The sequence below is a fragment of the Lepisma saccharinum genome, chromosome 8 (genome assembly GCF_977018435.1).
Source record: "Lepisma saccharinum chromosome 8, izLepSacc3.1, whole genome shotgun sequence".
NCBI lineage: Eukaryota > Metazoa > Arthropoda > Insecta > Zygentoma > Lepismatidae > Lepisma > Lepisma saccharinum.
This window is the reverse complement of record NC_139236.1, coordinates 33,257,975-33,273,042: the sequence shown is the minus strand read 5'-3', so window position 1 is coordinate 33,273,042 and position 15,068 is coordinate 33,257,975. Positions and strand designations below refer to the sequence as shown.

The window sequence follows — 15,068 nt, the reverse complement described above, 5'->3', positions numbered from 1 at the left end:
CTATATCTTTAGGATTGTCCTTACAACGTCGGGAGTCCGGTTTCGAATCCCTGCCTGAACATGAGTGTTCTTTATGAGTGTCCCTTCATCAATTTCATCACTCATCCTCATTGTTGCGATTAGCCAAAAGTGGCAGAAGCAAATTCAATCAAATTCTTCTCACAAGGGAGGATATCTAAGTGTTCCCCTCCGATTTCCAGGAAACTTGGCAGGTGTATAGAGGCCCAAAGGAAGAAATATGAGGTTTTTTTTTATTTCGGCTAAAAAACTGTTTTAGGGTGCAAAACCCCCTCAAATGTCAAGATGAGGAGAAATTGAAGTGGGGATCTGACCCCTGTGTCCCCCTCCGATTTCCATGAAACTTGGCAGGTGTATAGAGGGGCCCAAAGTAAGAAATATGATTTTGTATAGAGAGGTCCAAAGTAAGAAATAAGATTTTTTTGTTTCGGCTAAAAAATTGTTTTAGGGAGTAAAAACCCCTTAAATATCAAGATGAGGTCAAATTAAAGTGGGGATCTGACCCCTGTGTCCCCCTCAGATTTCCATGAAACTCGGCAGGTGTATAGAGGGGCCCAAAGGAAGAAATACATGTTCTTTTGTTTCGGCTAAAAAAAAAGGGTTTAGGGGCCACCCCCCATTGTGTCAAGATGAGTACAAATTGAAGTGGGGATCTGACTCCTGTGTCCCCCTCCGATTTCCATGAAACTTGGCAGGTGCATAGAGGGGCCCAAAGGAAGAAATACGTGTTTTTTTGTTTCAGCTAAAAAACTGTTTGAGTGGGCAACCCCCCATCCTCAAATGTCAAGATGAGGACAAATTGAAGTAGGGATCTGACTCCTGTGTCCCCCTCCGATTTCCATTAAACTTGGCAGGTGTGTGTATAAACGGGCCCAAATGAAGAAATACGTGTTTTTTTTTGTTTCGGCTAAAAAAAAGGTTTTAGGGTGCAAACCCCCCCCCTCAAATGTCAAGATGAGGACAAATTGAAGTGGGGATCTGACCCTTGTCTCCCCTCTAATTTCCATGAAACTTGGCAGGTGTATAGAGAGGCCCAAAGGAAGAAATACGTGTTTTTTTGTTTCGGCTAAAAAAATATTTTAGGGGCAAAAACCCCTCTCAAATGTCAAGATGAGGACAAATTGAAGTGGGGATCTGACCCCGAAACCACGTAAATATGGCATAGGAAGAACACGCAGATATATTTGGAACACAAACAGCACAGAACTGTAAGATTGTCGGTACCAAACGGAAGTGCATTCGTGAAGGACAATGGCGGTTAAAGCTCTGTGTTAATAGTACTGGCAGATACACAAGTGGGACACTTGAGAGAGATATGAAGTGCATATCACTGGCAAACACAGCTCTGTGCTGTGTGTGTTCCAATTATATGTGCGTGTTCTTCCTATGCCATATTTATGTGGTTTCGGGGTCAGATCTCCACTTCAATTTGTTAGTGTTGCCCACGAGACGAGACTTTGGCCTGTCTCGTCTCGTGGAAATGCTGTCTCGTCTCGAAAATATTCGTTTGTCTCATGACACATGGTCAATCTCGTCTCGAATTTTTAAAAGCCTGTCCCGTCTCGTCCCGTGGACAACACTGCAATTTGTCCTCATCTTGACATTTGAGGGGGATTTTGCACCCTAAAACAGTTTTTTAGCCGAAACAAAAAAAAAATCATATTTCTTCCTTTGGGACCCTCTATACACCTGCCAAGTTTCATGGAAAGCGGAGGGGGACACAGGGGCAATCCCCACTTCAATTTGTCCTCATCTTGACATTTGAGGGAAGGTTTTGCACCCTAAAACACTTTTTTAGCCGAAACAAAAAAATAACATTTCTTCCTTTGGGCCCCTCTATACACCTGCCAAGTTTCATGGAAATCGGAGGGACACCTGTCAAGTTTCATGGAAATCGTTTGGGGACACATGGGTCAACCCCCACTTCAATTTCTCCTCATCTTGACATTTGAGGGGGGGGGTTTGCACACTAAAACAGTTTTTTAGGGCGAAACAAAAAAACTCACATTTCTTCCTTTGGGCCCCTCTATACACTTGCCAAGTTTCATGGAAATCGGGGGGGGGCACTTAGATACCCTCCCTTGTCAGTGAAAGTGTAAACTTTTCTAATAAGGTTTACAAAACATCAAAAAGAGTGCTGTATAAATGGCACAGTACTACTAAATTCGTTGACCGTACAAACAGGCTACGAGTACAATCACGAGCATTTCTGGGTTGTAACAATCACATTGACATTCAAATGGAAATGCTTTTTTCCCGTCTATTTCGAGTTTGGCACACCCACAGTGCTAATGATGCACCAAATAACGCTATGTTGAATAAATAAGCTCGAACATTTCAAAAATAATGTAAATTGCTAAACTTGATGGAAACGAATTAAGTGGCTGAAGTATGAAATCAGTTCAGACAGTTACACGTCAAATGTCATGCACCCAATAAGCTGACTGATTTAATGGAGGAGGGAGGGGATTACACATTTTGAGGAGCTCGAAGAGTGTTTAGGACCTTTATCGTCCTGACATTTTATTGTAACGCAGAGAGCAAGTATGGACAGACGCAGCTTCAATAATAATGTTACTTCACGACACAGGAAGAAGGGATGAAAAAACGAACCCACCGCCGCTCTCGTTTACGTCAAAACAGGCACCGGATATCCGTCGCTTCAAAAAAACGCCCAATTTCACGCCGATGCAGGAAAATATTGCTAATCCCTTCTACGTTAAGGATACAGTTTCATTCACTCTAGCTCGTGGGATGTGTTTCGTCGATGGCCTGTGGAGCATGAAAAGACGCCCTTATTTCACAATCATGCTTACTATTATACTATTGGGACAGTCCAGCCTAGCCAGCATAGAGAAATATAGAAAAATACATTCTGGTTAGGGGTATTCTACATTAAGATTATACAATTTCCTGAGATTTCCACATTTCTAAGGAACAAATTGATACACGCTTCTGCTCAATAATTTACTTTAACTCCTATCACAGTACATCTACATTACTATTCCACAATCAAGAAGTAATAGCCTAATGACCAAACATGGTTGCGTCGGGTGATTGGCCACACTTTGCCCGTGAACCGAATCCTGGTCTGGGCATGTGTGTTCTTTGTATATAAGTGTCCCTGCATCAATTTCATCCCATCATCCTCGTCATCGCGATTGGCTAAAAGTAGAACAGAAGCAACAGAAAAAAACGAAAATACCCACATGGCTACCTTGAAATTTGTAAATAAGAAAGACATATCATTCAACAGGTCTGACTTACATAACTTTTTGTTATATTTGTTTTGTTACTGCGTTTCAATGCGAGTCTAGAAAAGTATCTTGTTTCAATCTGTCACAGAAGAAAATTTGAGCCCGAGATGAATACATGCATGTATGCATAAATAAAATCAAAACCATGTAGCAGAAAAAGCACGTTGAGAACTAAGGTCTGCCAAACTGTTTTTCTTTGGGTGGTTCCATCATTGTTGTTCCCTGCCTTTCAGGGCTGGAGTGTGCTTGCTACCACTGATTTCAAGTTGTTCTCACGACACTGGGCCAACACAAACTCTTGAGGTCTCCATTGGGAATCGAACACAGGAACCCTTCTACCAAAGATGAGATGTGGGCACTATCAGGTATGCAGGAACACACTAATAACCATGCATAAATAAATCGATTCAACTTCTTTGCTTTCTAAGTCTGCACATTATATGTCGATTATTTTTTTCAAAATATCTTGTCATTAGAACTCAAGAGAAACTACAAATTGCAATACGTGAACCCTTTGCAGCCTGATGCCCTATTTTCCATGAGAAATTTGACTCTTGACTTCGCAATATCACACTCCTAGGCAGACCAAGAAATTTTTAAGGGTGGTTCAAATGTTGAAAAATCATTTTGAATGCAGTTTTGAAAAGAGTAAAAATTTGATTTCAACTCAAAAGAGCAAAATAATAGTACTGAACTGTCTTGTTTAGAAAACTAAAGTCTAAAGGGGGGGGAGGGGAAACCTATGTACTTTTCAGGACCTAATACACTACATATCCATCTTCTTCTTGGTTCTTATCTCCTACCAGACACATACGTTCAAAAAAGATGACATAGAAAAAATGGCAACCCATTTGCAATTACTCATAATTAGGGCTGGGATTTTTATGACCTATAAAATCACCGAAATATGCAAAATAAAATATGCTCTTATGACCTAAAATTGTACAAAATATGCACTATAATTTGAAAAATATGCCCTTATAACTGGACTGTTTCAAACATCAATATCTAAATGCTGAGATATTGTCACATACGTACTATTTTTAATTCACTTTATGGCCCTGAGTAAATGAGTACTTTCTGTAAATTTTCAAATAAAAATGAAAAAGATTTTGCTGCAGTCCAAAAAGAAAAACAACCATCGAGTGAACATGGGAGTAAGAACGAATCCACTTCGAAAATGACTGTATATTTCTTGAAAAAGCGAAAATATGTTGTATATGACCGAAAATCCATCAAAATATGTTCTATCAAGGAGAAATGGCCAAATATGCTAAAATATACCCTTAAAAAGCACCTTAATTTAATTAGTTTCTTCACAATATGAATTTCTGTATAGGGAACACATCACCTTACCAAAAAAAATATGGTAAGTCATGAAAATCCTAGCCCTACTCATAATTTAATGAATATGAAAAAAATCTTACCAACACTTTGCTCACATATACTTTTTAGATGATCTCTTTCTAGAACTTCCTTTTTACCTTTAAGGAAAGAAATCAATCTTCTAATCTGTTATTTAACAAATGACAAAGAATATCTACAGTTTGAAGCACAGAATTTTACTCCTTTTCTAATTCTAGGATATTAGAATGAAATATCCCCACAAGTGAATGCAAATGTAACAAGTAAGATTTGCTTTAACTTATTTCCATAAATCCGAATTAAAACTTTAGGTAGTTTGGATTTGGTAGAGAAATATGATTTTAATGCAACAACATCTGTAGCACTCTTTCAACAGAAGGGGAAAGTGACAGCCACCTTACTTTCCTCTGTGGCTCAACAGCCCTTGAAGGGCCAGGGCCTACCAGAGCAGCTTTTCATTGGGTGACACGTGGTCAGTGCATTGGATCCCATCGCCACTGTTTTCTGGTTTTCGGACAGCCACCTTACACTTTACCTCATATTAGTTTCTTCAATCCTTTAAAAACTGGATATTGCCGGTTAGCACACTGCACAATGCCAGCAGTTCCGGATTCGAATCCCTGCCTGGGCATGGGTATTCTTTGTGAATGCCCCTTCATCAAAATCATCCTATCATCGCTCATGCCCATCTTCGCGATTGACCAAAAGTGGCAAAAAAGCAAAGTAAAATAAACCAAATCAATCAATCGAAAAGGAACTGCACAGACTACATGCATCCCAGCAGTCTCAAAGGGCAAAGCAATGAGTTAGAATAATATTAATGAGAGTAATGACTCAGTCAGGAAAGTGATCGTGTTCAGTTCCCAGATGCTAGGTGAGCATTGCTCGATTACTTAATGCACCCCAAGTGATATACCTTAAATGATGATTGCTGTATGTGGAAGCATTCTCATGCAGCACATTTGCTATGGTCGATGCTATACTCTTTCCAAAAAAGGAGGACATTTACAGATTTCTAAAAAATCCACCCGGACGCCGGACAGACACTTAAAAAGGAGGACATGTCGGGATAAAAGAGGACATCTGGTCACCCTACTCCTATTACATCAAACTACGGAATTTTTTTCTGGTAGACACTTGCTACAGTTGTGTCATTCCAAAACACATTTCGTCTCTTACTTATATGTCATGTATTTACATAATTTCCTTAATTTTTACCCACGCAAAATAAACTATTTTTTTTAACAATATGTAAAATGAAGTGAAATGAAAAACAACGTTTGGTGTGAAAGAATTATGTTGGCACCATAAGCCGGAAATTTACATATCAATCACTCTTTCCCAATAAAATTTCCATGAACATAAGAAAAAATGTCCAACTCCCTCTGACGTTTAGAAACAAATCAACTAGAGATTGACATCAGCTTGAGAAGCTGGCTATTCGACCACTAGCCTCAACACAGAAAAAAATTCCAAATGAAAAGGGGAGAAGTAGAACTTGCCAGTGCAATGATTCTATGTTATATATTAATAATTATTTCTCCACAGTGAATTAACAAATAAACTCCAGCAGTAACGACTTCAGTAGTGACCTTTCTGCCGGACTGTTTTTGATATATAATTTTGGAAAATGTGTTTCATTGAAAATGAATGCAAACACGTTTCCTGATGCCAAAATATATATGTTTGAATGCCAAAAACTTAAATTCCAAGAATCGAATGGCCAATGATCTTTTTGTGTGCGGGTCCGTAAAGTGAGGTTAGTCCACAAAGACTGAAGAAAATGGCCAAGATCTGTCAAAGTATCCTCAAACCCAAAAGTGCTTCTCGAATCGACACAGTGACTGTGACCTATGTGGAACAATGCTTAATATGGTCTCATGCATTGTCGTGGGCCAAAGTGATGAACTTGGGTCTTACAACTGGAGAATTCCTTCAGGTTGAAATGGTTGTGTTTAAGAACACGAGAGACAGTTTCCACATTGAGTCAGTTGTGAAAACCTAAAACTGCTCCTATCCCCAGGACAAGCAGTGGAAAGAGAGGTCTGTGTGCTAGATGATTGTAGGAGGGGGAGAAAACTTATGGGAGTATTGTTGAACTTGTTCTCTTGGGAATATCAAACTTCTGATGGCGTAGAAAAACACATCATCGGGGACGGGACAGACTGAAGATCATGTTTGTTTGGATGTCAAAACTTCCATTTGATTAGCTTTAACTTCAAGTTGAAGTTGTCTGTCCACAAGGAATACACAAGAGTCTATACATAATTATTCATCTTATTTTCTTTTTACATCGTATTTAGCTTAATAATTAACTTTACAAACTTCAATTTGCAACATGGAGAGAAATTCCTACTCTTTTGTCCTATCTTTTGCTTTTTTCAGTAGCAGTACCCATTCTGACAATATTGAAACAAATCCATACCTGGTGCGAAACTGTCACTCTTTGCCTTAAGATAGACAAAGCTTTGAGTAAGAATAATTTTCCAGATTTCGAATTATTTGAACTTTCAAGGTAGCAATGACCATTGCTCAGACCCCCCCCCCCCCCACTTGAATATATAGGGGGTCCAAACGACACCCAAAGGGGTCAGTGGCAGGTCAGGTGTGTCCAGATCCCCTGCTAGTTAGTCCTATGCCTCCCAGGATGATTAACTGTCATGACTAGACCCCGGATTTTTATGTAATATCAAAGTACAAAATATGAACACAAATATTTAACAATAATTGAAAAAATATGTACTTAAATATGTATTATCAAAAGGATATGTAGCATTTTTCTTAGTATCAAAGAATATGTAATAATAATCGAGTATCCAAGCAATTTCAAGAATTCTGCTACATATTTATTTCATTTGAACAAATTCAACATAATTTTAAGGAGATAAGTTGTTCAAATTAAAATTTATAAACTCAAAAAAGCACAGCAAAGGGTTGTTTGCTTTATATCCGACCATTTTTGACAGGTACTCACCTTAAGAGATACCGCGCCGCAACCACCAATCATGTTCTATTGGACCTCCAGCATTGTGGACTATCGCCCGGCATCGCAGTTTCCATTGCAGCAAGCTCCGGCGCAGGACAGGCATGGGAATTCTGTCCCACTCCTCCCTGCAAGCTTTCCATAGACTATCCAGGATACGCGGGCGGCGATGTTGAAGACATTGTTTCAACAGTCCAAATGCGCAAAAATCCATTGGACTGGCATCTGGGCTTTTCACAGGAATGTCTTCAAACGAAATGACACAAATTCCTCTGCCATTTCCTGATAAAAACATAGTGATGTTCTGGCGGCATGACTCGAAGCCTTGTCCATATGGATCATCACCTGGTTCGCATCCATTCCATACAATTGTGGGATGTCTCTCCGATAAATAGGTGTCAGAATGGAGTCTTGGAAGTATCTGGCATTCACCTTCACGTTTTTGTTCACCTTGCATATCATCAACTTACCCTCATATCCAAATCCCGTGACAACCATAAAGCCACTTTGCTTGCAGCCCCTCTCCTGGTGGTTTTTGTGGGTGAATGTTCCGCAAGGAGAGCATGTTGTGTGTAACGGGCCACAATAGCTTTCGCAGTAGTCACCCCGAGTGATAACCCATTCTCCCGACACTGTTTCCAAATGCGTACGTATGAAAAGTTAGCATGGAAAAGGGCCATTACGTAACCCTCCCAATACTGGTTGATTTTCGGCACCATTTGATAACATTCACTACCAACACTCACGCACCTACAAGGTCAGACACAACACTGCTCCCGCCAACAGACCCATAGTGATATGCCAGGTGGCTGCACCAAATCGAAAATGGTCGGATATAAAGTGAACAACCTTCTGTACATATTTAAGAAACCAATTTTGTCAACTATTAGTTACATTTCACATCGCAAATTATTGTAGAATATGTAAATATGTAAGAGCTCTTTGTAACTTTCGAAACAAATTGTAAATAAAAAGCATCTCCAGAAAGAACAATGTAATGAAAAAACATAGCTACAGTACTTTGTTACTTTTTGTACAAGGGAAAATATTGTGTAACTCGCTACATACAGGACAGTAGGTTTCTTGTCCACCGATGCAAAGTTTCTAGGTGCTTTGCCTGAACCTAAAAGCAAAATGAAAATATGTAACCAGAAGGAGAAGGGGATTACTCAAACATCTTTCGATAAATAACAGTTCCCATACTTTATTTGGTCTTCACCCTGTTTTTCGACTTGGCAGCCAATTTTAGGTAACCATAAGCACTATGCATCTCATTGATTAGAAATTATGACATCACACAAGCTACAAATTTTCATCATCATGTTTCAGAGATCGAAAATATAGGAAAAAAGGATAAAGATAGGAAAAAATTACCAAAATATTTTTTTTATGTAAAGCAAATTAGCAAATATGTAAAATAAAACTTATGCAAAATCATTTCAGTTATATAATTTGTTGATATTTTCCTGTTCAAGGTATGTATCAAGAAAGGAATAGAATATGTAATTACATACAAATCCGGGCTCTATTCATGACCATGATGGATATCCTGTGTGTGTGTAATTATCCAGATATCTGTCAACTGTATATATTCCATCCAAAGAGTTGGATATCCATCGTATGTGTATTTAATAATATGTCACACAATGTATCCAGAAAAATGCCAGACTATATTGACATATGTCTGTTGTTTATCTGGACATAAATATTATTCAGATACTAATGAATTGTCATCTGGATTATGTGTATTGCCATTATCTTGTAAGCTCCTGCACAAGTATGCACTATTTTTGACAATGATGCCTCATACAAAATTTACCTCAAAAATTCCGAGAAGAAATGTAGCTGTACAAAATTTTGTAGATACCAACACTAGTGTGGTACTTTCAACCACTGTATAATTGTCTATGTATCACAAATATCAAATTCTACATGCTATTTCTGCCTGCAATGATTGTACAAGGTCCGGCAATATATATCTACCACTTTCAAAGGTTGGTATTCCCTATGGCCCCACAGTAGGGATAAAAACCCAGCATGCTAGATAAGAGCACGAGGGATGCCATTTCTGTAGTGGAGCGCTGGATCCCTGAACACCTGCTTTTGTGGTAGAGGCGTATTTTAAAAGTAATGTACGGTACATTGTATGGTAGCTCCACAGTACACACTGACTGCCTGTGATATATTAGAGACCCTGAAGAGAAGAATTAGGGAAGAAGTCCAGCCAATTCCACCTGCAATGACTGTTTCATTGATTTATTTTACTTCACTTCCTGTGCCACTTTTGGCTAATTTGCGAAGATAGGAATGAGTGTTGATATCATAAATGGACATTCACAAGCATCCATGCCCAGGCCAGGATTGGAACCCGGGACTCCTGGCATCATAGCGCGATGTGCAATGCTGGTGTCTGTAATGGATACATTTGTTTGTTGACTCCATGAGTGCACAACATGGAATGGTGGCTATCTACCTGATGTGATTTTCAAAAAATAAAGTGAACAGTGTTGTGTTATTGTTTTACAAATGGCATTATGATATCTATCAATTACCACCATCTTGCTTTATTAGCTGTATTGTGTAACTATGGGAAGTATATTAAATTGGTAAATATATATTGTGGAATGAAACAAGTGTACCATCATTAAAATCTCAATTTTCTAAAACCATTCACAGACACTCGGTCAGGAAGTCGGCAGTCACATTCCATTGCTGCGTAAGCAATGACGTCAGGGTAAGCAACATTTCTTCAAGCGCTGCCGGGTTTTGTGGTGCAATAGACTCATCAAAACACACAAAACCCGGAAGGATTCATCAGCAAAACTGAAGCAGAGCAACGACGCTAAAAAGCCCAGTAAATTTGGAAAAGAGGTCAGTTGATCGCAAAAGCTATCTGCGAGATGAAGAGTTCCAGGAGAAGTGAGTCAGTTGAGAACGCTGTGACGAGAATCGAAGGAGACCCGAGGGCAACCACTACTCTGCCATTTGTTTCACGGCAGCTAGCCTTTATCTTTGGGCTGATGCTGTTAGCCATCTCCTGCTCCGCACTACAAGGTAGACTCATCATCATCTTCATCACCACAAGTCCCGAAGGGAAACTGGTCGCAGCTCCCGGACAGTCAAAGTCCGCACAGCCATCCCTCACCGCGGCCAAGTTTTATCGCCAGCGGATCCGAACGTGCCATTGCCTAAGCACGAAATGAGAGATCGCTACACCACGAGAAGTCCAGCCACCAGCACCCAGCATTGCCACAGTAAACGGAAGAACTGTGGGCTTCACAGTCAACGGAGTAAGCATGAGTCTAAACCCTGATGTCTGCGCCAGATTGAGAGGTGAGTTGGTCGACGGATAACATCCCTCTGTTCCTTCTATGTCACAGCCTAGGGGTTGATAAGGGAGATTGTAGGGGGACCATAAAACATACCTAGCTCTACCATTTGGTCCCTAAGCGTTCACTAACTCAATACCGCATTTCAAGCTCAAGAAACCTGTGAACGCATCAATATATTGCTGGATCCTATATTTGCATTGCTATAATCAAAAGGGTAATTTTCAACACTTATAGCGAGGAAGACATTTACCATTTGAAATTTAGTATCCCAAAAATCAGGCAACAATTTCCAAAATTGGCATAGGGACACATTCTTTTTTTTCTCTATCTCAATCTCAGTGCAAGAATTTCTTGATCCTACACACCTCTAATGATTTGCAAAACTTGTAAAGTGTGTGATGACATTGGAGTTTAGAAACAAATGGTATACTTTTGTCAGGTGACAATTAATGTCGTTATGTAATTTTGCTTATTTGTAGCACAAAATGGATTGATTTATATAAAATAATTGTAAATTTTACAAAGACGCACATGCATGTCACCAGCATATAGTATGAATTTTTGTTACTCTATGCTGCATGACATGGAAATGCATCATGTTAGACAAATTATTATATTACAATGTAATATTGTTGTTATTATGCACATGTACAAATGTATTCCATGCATACATACATATTTATTATAAAATGCAGTATAATATGTTAAAATGGCTATATTGATGCATAGTTAGTTCAATGCTTTGGTCAGATTTTGATTTTGTTTGTTTTACTTTGCATTTCTGCCACTTTTGGCTAATCGCGAAGATGAGAATGAATGACGATGTGATGAAATTGATGAAGGGACACTCACAAACACCCATGTTTAGGCCGGGATTCGAATCCGGGACTACCAGCACCGTAACGTGCTGTGATAACCACTCTGCCACTGACGCTGGCAATACTTTGTTATATTATATTTATAGGTTTGCTTGTGAAAGTCCAATGGTAAATTTCGAAAGTTCCCATAGATTTACTTCACTTGTGGTAAAGAGCAAAACAAAGTTCAATGCAAAGTACTGGCTCTCCTGTACTTTCTAAACAACAGAATGCAGTGTTTCTTCTCTCTATTTGTTCAGGAAATAAAAATTCTAATGTTTCAGACTACCAAAAATAAAAATTACAAAACAATATCTTTGCTGTCAAACGATGCCCTGGTGCATGACAAAGGAACTAAAATGTTATTCGATTCAACAATGCTAAGAGAGACACACAAAAGAGAAACCAAGCTATTGTCTATTTTATTGTCCTCAGCAATGAAAGATTTAAAAGCCTGCTGCGCAGTGCCACTGATGGGCAAGCATTCAACCCCACATGACACACATGCGTCACTCGCAGCAAATGTGTTAAATATGATTAAAGCTTACATTACAACAGAGCGCAGCCTATCTGTCTGCACAACGTAGAGAACACTTAGTGTTATATTTGTAATTTCACTTCGAAGTGTAGTTTTTGGGGAGATATATAAATTTGCATATGTTACAAGCCAGTAAAATAAACTGAGGAGGATAAAAACATCCCTGGTAGGGATAAAAATAAGTTTCTTTGGCTGGGGATAAAATTCCTTGTGGGGGGGGGGGTAAATCCACAGCATCCTCGCCATTAATTCGCACACTGCCAGGGTGGGTAATCTCACATGAAAATTTTAGCAAATAATATCCAGTCATAAGATAAGCAACTCTGGAGTTCCCTCAGTCTTTCATTAATAGGCATTTGCAGGAAATGCAGTGAATATATATTTTTCCCCAAAAATCCTCTCCGTCCTTAGTGATGACTTGCAATTGATGAAGAGGCATTCCTAAAGAATGCCCATATCGAGACTCAACATATGAACTTCAGTGGAAGATTGAAAGTTGACCACTTATGATGCTTGGTCACCGAACTGGCATAGGTAGTTGAAAATGTGACATTTGCAAGGCTCTGTTTGAGACTTATTTTTCCTTATTAATCAATTCCATCTCTTCTTCCTTCAATTATCTAATGTTTTTATGGAAAGCCTGGGAGAGGCATTTAATCACCTCTAGACAGAACTACAAACCTGAAGTTGCTTGTTATGAACTGAAGCTAAAATAACAGTTACCATACTTGCTACTAAGGCAAGAATTTACAATACCGGACCCTTCTGTAATTTCTATGCTACAGCTTATACTCATGAAATAATTAGTCGCGAGGTGAGGTGGGTGAGGTGTAGAAATTGTTCATTAACGTGAAGAAGTTGTAAAATAAGCTTTTCTATTCTCGCATTGATTCTCCGTATACAAATATCAGAACCATATTTGTTGATATGAACAATTGAAGTTTGCAATTAGTTACGCTGTCTACAACGTTGCCACACTTGATTTCATACTTGGAGAGCATGGATCGTGTAAGAATGGCGGAAGAAAACAGTAAAAAAAGTTGTTGATTACAGGTAAGTCTGGCAACAATGCATCGATCGTAAAATTGCAGGATATGAAAATGGCATCTTCGATGAAGAACATTTGCTGTTAAGGTGCTACGAAAATAAGATTTTTTATCGGTTCGTTATCACAATTAGTGCAAAACCATTCACGGATAGCCCCACTGACCATTCTCAGTACGGTTAGGTTGGGATAAGTTAGGTTAGGCAAACATAGTTAAAATTTGGGGTCGTAAAACTATGCACGGGTAGCCCACAAACCATTGACGGAAAGCCCCACGAACCATTCACGGTTAGGTTAGGCAAGCACAGTTAAAATTTGGGGTCGTAGTAATGTCTGGAATGTATATTTCGTTTCTTAAGTATTGGAAACACAACATCTTCCGGTAAATAATGAGCAATTGTGCATGTCTGTTCCGATCACGGACCACTCAATTTAGCTTATTCGCAATTTCTACACGTGACCCCCAAATTTTAACTTCAAATTTATTATTTGGAGGCCTCAATTAGTGAGTATGCGAAATATTACAAAAATCTGGGAGGGGGTCCGGTATTGTAAATTCGCTCCGCTACTAAAACTATTCTGATAAAACAAAAGGGCAACATCGTCAAAATGATTACACCTTAGCTCCAACGTTCCGTTAGCACTCTAGGGTTACCGAGCCAAAATGAAGATTTACATGTAATACCATACTAATTATTTGTTGGCTCTCGTGCTTAAGCATGTTGATCCATTTAAATGTTTGGAACCTGTTAAAAAATATGTTCAACCTGTCAAAACAACTTAAAAATGGATTAGCCTCATACACAGAACGAGAGTTCTCAAAATGATCAAAGTGCAGGTGTGAATGAGTAATCGCAGTGTGCTGCTTATATTCTTTGTTTTTCATGATCTCACCTGTAATTATTTCTGCCCTGGTATTTTACTGCCTTTCATGGGCTTATACGATAATAACCGCTTCATTTACTTATTTAAATTTCAATATTTCTACATTATAAATAATAATATGGCAAATGGTTGAGACTTCGTTTTTACCTATGCTACAAATGCATGGTTCAGACTAAAGTACATTAGATGGGGGGAGCGTCTATTTTCTATTACATACTCTTTTTGTTTCCCCTTGAATCTTAGCTCTTTACGTTATCTATTAGGAACTTGTTACAGCATGTAGGAAACCGTAGGATCAAAAGCCCTTGCTTGAAACTGTATTTGTACGAACACAAAATAAAATTTACTCATACACTTACGTTGAAATGCATGTTACCATTAAAGCATGTTTCACACAGAATATTTCTAGTTAATAATAGACAGGATAGATATTAATTTCGCAACCGAAATTGCATAATGTATGGAAAGAAATGCTCAAAATATAAAAATAAACATACTACGAGCAGACACGAATAAAGGTTCCTTGTTTTCACTATCACAACAAAATTAGAGCACGCAATGTAAAATATTTACCTTGTCCCTTTCGTGATATCTGGATAAAAATACGAGATTATCTCAAGTTAACGTTTAAAGTGTTCCCAGTAGAAGATAACAGCAGCACTCAAATAGAAAACAATTTTCTCATCTTTTGCCCACTCCACTTCCCGTGCTAGATATCACAATTCACAAATGTACAGAGGTACAGGAATGTATTAATTCGCTCTGCTCAGCTGAGCCGGAAGTATAGT

At 38.7% G+C, this 15,068-nt stretch overlaps 1 protein-coding gene across 1 annotated transcript in view; it reads right to left on the bottom strand.

The window, feature by feature from the left end:
- trc (Serine/threonine-protein kinase tricornered) overlaps positions 1-15,050 on the bottom strand; it is a 171,003-nt gene extending 155,953 nt beyond the window's left edge. Inside the window, exon 1 of the mRNA XM_083126450.1 lies at positions 14,854-15,050. The gene's annotated coding sequence lies outside the window, so the exon portion shown is untranslated. The remainder of the gene's footprint in view (positions 1-14,853) is intronic.
- Between the last annotated feature and the right edge of the window lie 18 nt (positions 15,051-15,068).